Raw genomic sequence first — 10,009 nt, forward strand, 5'->3', positions numbered from 1 at the left:
GTTGCAGGATTTGTAGGTGGCCTCTGTCTGTGCTAACAGGTGGGACTGGAGAGGATTCCAGATGGGAAGAGGGGTTGACAGTGCATCCTGCCAGGCCTGCTATGGCCTCCGGTGGGACATGGACTAATTGACATACCCCCTCTGTAACCTTACCACTGAGGTTAAAAGTGAAAGCTGTAGACAGGGCTGGCGTGCAGCTCAGTGGGAAGTGCTCCACGCAAAAGGTGCTGCACACACAGCAGTGAGCAGAGGTGAAGATCCTAGGCTGGTCAGCTGAGGCGGGGCTGTGGGCACAGACTTCACTGCTGGCAGAGCCCTGCCCAGGGAGGGCCTTGGGGGCAATTGACAGCTCTGGAGGGTGGGCTGGCCCTGTCCTACAACTGTATGCCTCAGGCTTTCATGGGTGATGTGGAGTCTTACATGTAGCTTCCCCTTGGATTCCACACAAAACAATGTGTTAAAACTTGGTTTTCCGTGTAACTAGGAAGAGCATCCGTTATTCATGTTGCTGTGGGTGCTTCAGTCTGCATGGGAAAAGTTCTGTGTTACTACAAAGTAATAAACTGGCTGGTTTGTAACTGGCATTGTGAGACTGTTTGTAACACTATTGTGAGTGTGTACCGCCCCCTTCCTCAGGCAGACTGGGTGCCCCTGGGCAGGCTGTGCAGAGGCTTCAGGCATAGTGTGCTTGCTGTCCGTGACCACGTCTCGTCCCTTTATTGCAGTCATTCATATTGGGGGTTGGCCAGGTGGCCTATTGGCCAAATCCAGCCCACGGCCACTTTATGACTGAGGAACTAAGAATGAGTTTTGCCTTGGGGGCTGGAGGTTTAGCTCAGCGGCATAAGCGCCTGCCTTGCAAGCAGTCAGTCGTGAGTTTGATCCCCGGTACTGATAAAAAGGAAAAAGACAACAACAAAAAAAAGAATGAGTTTTGCCTTTATTTTTCTGCAGTAATGGGGAGCTAACCCCCGGGTCTTTGCATTGAGTTGCATCTCAGCCCCTTTTAAAATTTCTGAAAAAATGTGTTTTAATTCTGATACTGGTATAGGGATTTAGCTCATCAGCACAGCACCTGCCTGGAGAATACAAGGCCCTGAGTGCAATTACCAGTACAAAAAATAATAATTCTTACACTGTCTTTAATTTGCCCAGTCTAGGTTCAAACTTGTCAGACGTCTACCTCAGCTGCCCATGTGTACCTCCATGGGCAGTTTTGCATTTATAAAAGAGCTCTGTAAGTAAGAAATCCTGTGAATGACCTCCAAAGCCTAAATGTCTAATAGGTGGCTCTTTGTAGAAAAGGTTTGCTAACCCCTCACCAAAAACAAAAGTGGGTGTGGTGGCACATGCCTGTAATCCCAGTGCCTGGGTGGCTAAGGTAGGGAGGATTGCTGAGTTCAAGGCCAGCCTAGGCTACAGAGCAAGACGCTGTTCCAAGAAAAAAGGGTTTGCTGGCCGTTGGTCTTAACATTAGAACCATCCGGGGAGCCCAGTGCTGCTACTGGGCCCACCCCTAGAGTGCTGAGCGTTGTGAAGTTCTGGTCTCAAGAGTCAGGAGCGTTGAAAAAGTTGCTCTACCAGAGAGGACATGAGGTAGAGACCAGTGGTGCATCCCAGCTGTGCAGCACCTGCTTAGCATCTTGTGTGTGTGGCCCTGGGCACTGTCCCAGCACAGCGAAAGCCCATCTGCCCACACCTTTCCTTTACTGTTTAATGGCATTAGTGTAAGCCCCGACTTGTTGCCCCTGCAGAGGGTGTCTACGTATAGTCATCAGTGCTTGGGAGGTGGCTTTCTAGGGCCTCTGCTTCTCCCCCTCTTTAGATACCAAAGCGGCAGTGTACTGGTCCCACCAGCAGTGGCTCTGTTTGTGTGGAGCCTGTCTGTCTCCCTCCACTTCACAGCGCCTTTGCTTACACCTGGCAGACGCTCCTTCCGAAGAAGAAGCAAGCATTGGAAGCAGAGGCTGTGCCTCCTGTGAGCTAGGACGGTGTCCCTGCTGCTGGATTCTCCAGTCCTGTTAACACTTTGGTCACTGTTGCCTTCCAACACCGTTGCAGTAATTTGTAATTCCAGCAACAAATTCAGAAAAGTGCCTTTTTTTTTTGTCTTTTTTGTTTTTATCAGTACCAGGGATCAAACTCACGACTGCCTGCTTGCAAGGCAGACGCTTATGCTGCTGAGCTAAATCCGCAGCCCTGGAGAAGTGCCTTTTTGCTTGTCCTTTAGCCAGTACTACTTACCAGATTTATTTGCTATTTGAAATGAAAATACTACTCATCTTTGGAGGATCTGTTTTACTTTGGTGAAACAACATTAAACTTATTCTCTGTGTTCGAGTATGTGAGCACACACACTGCTGGGAGTTGAAGTCAGCCTTAGCCAGGGCACAACTTGCCTCAGCTGACACAAGGACTGAGCGTGCGTGGCAAGCACTTAGCACAGTCCCTGGCACTTGTAAGCACTCTGTCACTGTTGTTTGCTCCATTAAATGAATTTTTAATTTAATTTTTGTGGTGCTGGGGAACTGAACCCCCAGAGGCTGCAGATCTTAAGAGTCCCTGGCCCTGCGTCAGAAGTTGGTACTTCATTCTGCCCATTGTCGGCATTGGAGGACGGCTGTGTTGCAGGATGTGTACTGAATGCCACCTCCCTGATGTGACAGCCCCAAGAGCTGCAAACATTGCCAAGCATCCCCTGGAATGCAGAGCAGCTCCTGCCTTAGAGCTGCTTTGAAAGCTTAGAATATCAGGTGATTTTTTTCCTAAGGTTGACAAAATAAGAATTTCGGGGTGCCCTGAGAATCCAGGTCTCTTGACTTATATCTGAAAACAGCTTTCGGTATTGTTTTTATTTTCTGATCATAGTCTCACTGTGTAGTTCAGGCTGGTCTTGAACTCACAATCCTCTCCTTTCTTGGCCTCCAAAGTCCTGGCATCATAGGTTGTACCACCATTGCCCCCAGCTCTCTGTGCTTTGAGTGCCAATAAGAGAACTTGAGAGCTGAAGGTCCAATGAAGGGACCCAGGCAGTGAACACTGCTCACCATGCTGCCTTCTGTCCTGAGGACCAGCATAGTGCTCCCAAGGGAGGTATGCAAGGAGGTCTTAGCCCACATTGGCCACCTGGGCCACCTTGGCCACCTTGGCCAAGCATCCTGAAGAGTAGCACTTTGCCAAGTATGAGAAGGGCACACAGTGTGCATGGTAGAGGAAATATTTTTCCACAGGAGAAGAAAACTTTAGAATAGATCCAGCCAGTGTGTATGGGGACAGGGGAGATAATGCCAGATTTAAACTTTTATTTTATTGTTTTGAAACAGTCTCACTATGTGTATAGTCCAGGTTGATCTTAAGCTCACTGTGTAACCCAGGCAGGCCTCCAACTTGCAGTGATCCTCTTGCCTCAGCTTCCTGAGTGCTGAGATTACAGGTGTGCATTACCATGCCCAGCAGTGACATTTTATGTTCAAAGTGAGTACTTTATTTAATTCATTTACTACATAGGTGATTGCTATTCGGTGAATACTCTTGGTGCTCTCTTGGCTGCCAGAATAATAGAACTGTTGTTTCCAGACTTATCCACACCTGCTTAGGTGTCTGCAGTTCCTGGAGCAGCCAGCAGATGGGGATCTTTTTTTAAAAATCATTTGATTTTTTTTTTTTTTTAATTTTAAAGAGAATAAAACCAAACAAAATAAAACAGAATAAAGCCAATCAAAACAAAACAAAGTGATACAGGACTTCAAAACAGGAATCAACAATGGCTACCATAGGGGCTGGGGATTTAGCTCAGCGGCATAAGTACCTACCTTGCAAGCAGGCAATCATGATTCGATCCCCGGTACCGATTTAAAAAAACAATGGCTACCATAATGCCACTTGTCATCTTAAAAATTACTGCGAGTGCCATCAGACCTAATAAAAACAAAAAAAAAAAATAGAGCAGAATGAAACCAATCAAAACAGAACATTGAAGAAACCAAAACAATAAGCTGGGCGTGGTGGCTCACGCCTGTAATCCCAGCACTCAGGAGGCTGAGGCAGGAGGATCATTGCAAGTTCGAGACTAGCCTAGGCTACAGAGTGAGCTCAAGGCCAGCCTGAACTACATAGAGACCCTGTCTCAAAAAAGATAAAAAAAACCAATAAAATGGAACAAAACGAGAGCAATGTTGGATTTCAAAAACAGGACAAAAAAAAAAAAGAAAATCTTCCATGTTTGCTATTTGCATGTGTTATCCTCTTACTGGGTGCTCAGAGTACCAGCCTTAGGCCTGCAAAGTCAATCATACAATGCAAACACTAAGATGTTTTGGTACCTCAGTTGCTATCAACTCTTCCTGTGCTACAGGGGCGAGGGCTGTGTGGAGGGGTTCTTGCCTCCCAGGCCCTGGGATGGTTGCTTATAGGAATTGGCTTCTTCCAGGGGTGATCTTGTCCACAGTGTGCACTTGGTCATCAGACTCTTAAGTGCCCAGCAGAGGCCACTTCTGGATTCCCAGGGCTCTTTGAGGAATGCAAGCCTGCTGTGTGCTTGGTAGAGATGAATAAGACATGAGCCCTTATTTGAGGCTTCCTGGTTCTGGAGAGTTGTGAAGAGAAGCCCTTCTGGTCTTTAGTCTGCTTTTTATCCACAAGGGTGGCGTGTGTTACCTGTGAGCCCACTGCAGGCAGCATGGCTTGTAAAAGTCAAGGCTCAGGTACCAATCCTTGTGGAGTGACGTGAAGAAGGGCAGCAAATGGTGCCCACAAAGACGAGACTAGAGCTGTGACTAGGACTGCTTGACTGAGCAGTGATTCAGGTTGACTCACTTGACTGCATGTTCAGGCTCACGTTTCGCATAGGCACCGTGTCTTAGGGAAGTACCTTGTCTGCTCTGGATGGGGAGATGCAGCCAGGTCTAGCTGGGGTGCCGTGCAGTGGGGACAGGGTGAGAGGCTGGCCGTGGGGCTGAGGCCAGGCCGTTTGCAGAGTAAGGCTGAGGCTTCATGTACAAGCCCAGGACGGTGCTCCCAGGTCTTCAGAGAGCAAGACTGTTTGGGCTCAGCCTGGGAGCAGCGATGGTGAGCTGGCTGTGCCAGCTAAGGTAACTCCAGGCAGGGTCTTGGGAGGTCAAGAAATTCTCTGCTTTTACCTTTGAGTCTGATCTGTGGAAGACAGCAGCATCTAGTGCAGAAGATCAGATGGACTTGTGCATGTGTACATGTGTGCATATGCACACGTACATGCATGCTCCTGCTTTGGGCAAGGAACCTGGGGTCTCACACATGCTGCACAGTGCTCTATCACTGATCCCCACCCCAGCCCTGGCTTTGGGTTCAAGCGCAGCTTTGTGCCCTGTCTACATGACACCATGCCTGTCCTGTGTACAGCCTGCAAGAGATGCCCTTGCTCCCCAGGTGTAGGGAATATGGGGGCATCACGGCCCTGACAGCTGACTGCTGCATATGACCACAGGGGCACCCAGAGAGGTGTCCCCCACAGCTGCTCTCTACTCACTTTGTTATAGACCCTTTCACTGAGCTGAAGGGGCTCCCAGGGCGCTTAGGAGGCTGCTACCTTTTCCACTCCTTTCATTTTTCTATCCCCTTTTGGAGACAGATAAAATGTGAGCTGGGCACAGTGGTACACCCCTGTAATCCCAGCACTTGGGAGTTTGAGGCAGGAGGATAACAAGCTGTTCAGTTTGCAGTACACAGCTTGTACTATACAGCAAGACCCTGTCTTGAAAAACAAATGTAACACTAAATAAAAGAATGTTAAAAGAGTTTTGTTCTGGGCCTGGTGGCGCACACCTGAAGGCTGAGGCAAGAGGATTGCCATAAATTCGTGGCCAACCTGGGCTATATAAGCAAGTTCAAGCACCTTCCTATGCCAGAGCCATGAAACCACAGGAACTGACCTCAGGCTGACTCTTGGCACAGGTATGCCTGCCACAGTTTTCCTTTTTAGATGGGTATCTTACCTTGCCACCCACATTGCTCTCAGACTCTCAAGCTCCAGGGATGTTTCTGCCTTCTCTGCAGCAGCTACCACCAGACCTGGCTAAGCTGTGCGGCTTTCTCCTCCTTTCCACTTACAGTACTTCATTATATCGGCCAGAAATTCATGATTCGTTAGCCTCCCAGCTACTAGGATTACAAAGTGCAATATCATGGCTAGTTTTCTTTCTTGCTCTTTTCTTTCTTCTCTACCACTGAGCTATACCTGTCAACAATTCTTATTTTTATTTATTTGGGGAGAGTTCAGACAGGTCCAGCGTTGTTGTCCAGGCTGGCTTGAACTCACTGATAGCCAAAGTGTCCTCGGGTTTGCAACAGTACTCCTGCCTCAGCCTCCCAAATGCTGCGATTACAGGTGTGGCTCACTACAGCTGGTTTAGCAATTAGAAGATAATAGTAAACACAAGGACCACAAAAATTCTGGGGAAGGGGAGAATGATTCCCACAGTTTCCACATTCTTTCTTTCTTTTCTCTTTTGAGATAGGGTCGCACTCTGTAGTTGACGCTCATCTTAAACTCACTATGTGGCCCAAGCTGGTCTCATTCACAGGGATCTTCCTGCCTCAGTTTCCCAAGTGCTGGAATTAAAGGCATACATCACCATGCCTGGCTCACATTACTAGTTTCAAATGTCCAGCTTTCAACCATAGCATAAAAAAATAAGTCATACAAAGAAGCAGGAAAGAAAGGCACCTTCAAAGGAAAATAATATATACAGATGGTCTCTGCAGAGACATGAAGACAGATCTCTTAAAGACTAAACTGACTGCTTTGTGGGTGTTCTGGGGCTCACCTATGATCCCAGCTACTCAGGCTGGGCAGCAGAGGCAGGAGGATTGAAAATTAAAGGTCAGCATGGGAAATTTAATGAGGTCTCAAATTTATTTTTTCTTTTTGGTACCGGAACTCAAACTCCTGACCGCGCTTGCTAGACAAGTACTATGCCACTGAGTTATATCCCTGGTCCTGAAAGTAAATTTAAAGGGGGCTGGGAACGTGTGTAGCTCAGTGGAGGGAGCCTAGCATGCACGAGCACCTCCGTGTGACCCCCCCAGTACCACAAAACAAACACATAAATAGCCTGCCTCAGTGCCAGGTCAGATTCAGGCATGGTGGCACATGCATGTAATTCTAGCATTCAGAAGGCTGAGGGCAAACTGGGCTACAAAGTGAGTTCAAGGCCAGCCTAACTGCGCAGCAAGATCTTGTCTCCAAAACAAGCTCAAAGAATTAAAGAATGAGGTGAAGAAACAAAGTGGATGTATCCATAATGATATTTTAAAAAATGACAAAAAAGCTGGGGATTTAGCTCCGCGGCTCAAGTGGTTGCCTGGTAAGTGCAAGATCGTGAATTTGATCCTCAGTACTGGGAAAAAAAAAATGCTGGAGCTGCAAAGAACAATAACAATAAAAATTCAGTAGAGGGTTACAAAGGCAGATTAAGAGGCATAAGAATAAGTGAGGGGGGTGGGGATTTAGCTCAGTGGCATAAGCACCTGCCTTGTAAGCAGGCAGTGGTGAGTTTGATCCCTGGTACCGATAAAAAGGAAAAAGAAAAAAAAAAAAAAAGAATAAATGAACTTGGAGAAAGCATATTGGATATTACTGTCTGAAGAACAGAAAAAGGATTGAAAGAGAGAGAGAAGGACAAAGTGGTTATTTGGAGAAGTAGAGTGTGATGGTTCACACCTGTGATCCCAGCACTCAGGCGGCCAAGGCAGGAAGACAGCCTTGAGTTCAAGACCACCCTGGGTTCCATAGCGAGACCTTGTATAATTCTGAGATCTCTTATTAGACACTTTGGAGGACAGAAGGCTGATACAGTCAAAATGCTAAAAGAAAAAAGCTCTCAGATAAGAACCCTGTATGGGGGAGGGGAGTTGAGTGCCAGCCCCCCCAGTACCCCCCCCCCCGTGAAGCAGCGACATTGGTGGACTGTGGGGCTACAGAATGGTGAAGTCACCAAGAAGCAAGCCCTCCCAATTGGCAGCATGCACAGGCCATTGCGGGGACGCCATGACCCATGCAGTTCTTGAGGTTCTTGGGGTGAAGGGCCACTAGGATTGACAGAATAAAGAGACAAATCTGGGGTCAGGTGGAGTCCTTATCCTCCTGATGGGGGGAAAGGAACTGCCCCTCCCTCAGGGGGTGTTTTTTAAAACCTTTTAGCAACTTAATGTCACCTGACACCCTGTTGTCCTAGTAACCCACTGCTCAGATGGTCTTGGGGCTGAGTGTTCTTTGGGCTGAAGCAGCTTCTTTAGGTGGCTGCCCCTGGTGCTCTTTGTTCTTGGGCTGGTCCTCCACCCTTGCACATGTGGTCAATTTCTAGTTTCAATGGCTCCCAGCAGGGGGAGAGCAGATACCAGCCTCTTCCAGCACATGGGCTGGGAAACAAGAAGAGCCAACTCCACCACCACCCTAAGCAACTGGCTGATTTGGAGAAACAGGCTGCTATTGAGGTAAAATGCAGCTTAATGCTTAGAGTGTAAATGTTTCACTGACTTTGCAGGCCTGAAGCTGGTCATCTGATCATCTATTCAGAGGATAACAGTACACAGTGCAGCATCTAAGGGGATCTCCTGAAGATGACAGTGATTGTTAATTCTCTATCATCTTGTTTTGAAGTCCTGTATCATTTTCATTGTTTTGTTGGGTTTTATTTTATTTGATTTTATTATATCCATGGGCAGCTATTTCAAAGATGGCAAGATATATTACGGCAGCTGTTTTGGGTTTACCCTTTTTTTTTTTTTGGTACTGGGGATCAAACTCACCACAGTGCGCTTGCAAGCAGGCGCTTATGCCGCTGAACTAAATCCCCAGCCCCCTTGGGTTTACTCTTGTTTTGAAGTTCTTTATTGCATTTATTGATTTATTTGTATTGGTTCTGTTCTGTTTTGTTTGATTTTTCATATGTCTGAAGCAATCTGCAGCTATTTTGAAGACAACAAGAGGTATTATGGTAACCATTGTTGATTTCCTATTGTTTTGAAGTCCTTACACTGGTTTGTTTTAATTGGTTTTATTCTGTTTGGTTTTATTTTCTTTAAATTAAAATAATAAAAAAATTTAAAAATCCTATATGTGACAAAACTGTCCTCCAGATGTGGGTGAAACCTAAGTGTGGTGCACATCTCTAATTCTAGGTACCCAGGGGGATTGAAAATTCAAGGCCAGCCTGGGCAGTCTGTCAGCTTAGTGAGACCTGGCCTCAAAATGAAACAAAAGGAAAAGGGTTGAGCCATATATAGCGCAATGTAAAGGTCTGGGTTCAATCCCCGGTGCTGCTAAAAGAAAAAACCCAGAAGTACAATAAGTGAACATGTTCCCAGATAAGCAAAAACCAAGGAGGCTCACTGCCACTAGACTTGGCCTAGCAGAGATTCTCAGAGAAATAGCAGAATGTGAAATGGCATTGAACATTAACCCAAAGTCACCAGAAGTAGCAAGCCGGTGGGTAATTACACAAGCTAACACTTTGCAACTCTACTTTTTGTCTTCTATATGATTTAAGAGGCTAATGTATCTGCTGGCTATAGTGGCGCAAGCTTGTTTTTTTTGTTTTGTTTTTTTTAATTTTTTTTTTTTTTTTAACCACTAGACAACCAGGGAGGTGGCGCAAACTTGTAATCTCAGCCTTCAGGGAGCTGAAGCTGAAGGGTCATAGAGTTTGAGGCCGGCCTGGACTACATAGTGAGACACTTTTTCAAAGAACCACAGAAGGAAGGGAAAACTAGTGCTTTTTTTTTTTGTACCAGGGATCGAACTCATGACCTTGCACTTGCCAGGTAGGTACTGTGCCACGGAGCTAAATCTTCAGCTGCATTTCTTTTTATTTATTATTGTTTTAAGGAGAATAAAACGCAACAATACAAAACAGAATAAACCCAATCAAAACAAAGCAGTGAACATGGTACAGAACTTCAAAATAGGATAACAGGTTGTCAGCAATGGCTGCCATAATAGATTTTGTTATTTTCACAACAGTTGTCCATTTCT

The sequence above is a fragment of the Cavia porcellus genome, unplaced genomic scaffold, assembly GCF_034190915.1.
Source record: "Cavia porcellus strain 051 isolate PalLab524CR breed Dunkin Hartley unplaced genomic scaffold, mCavPor4.1 scaffold_2, whole genome shotgun sequence".
NCBI lineage: Eukaryota > Metazoa > Chordata > Mammalia > Rodentia > Caviidae > Cavia > Cavia porcellus.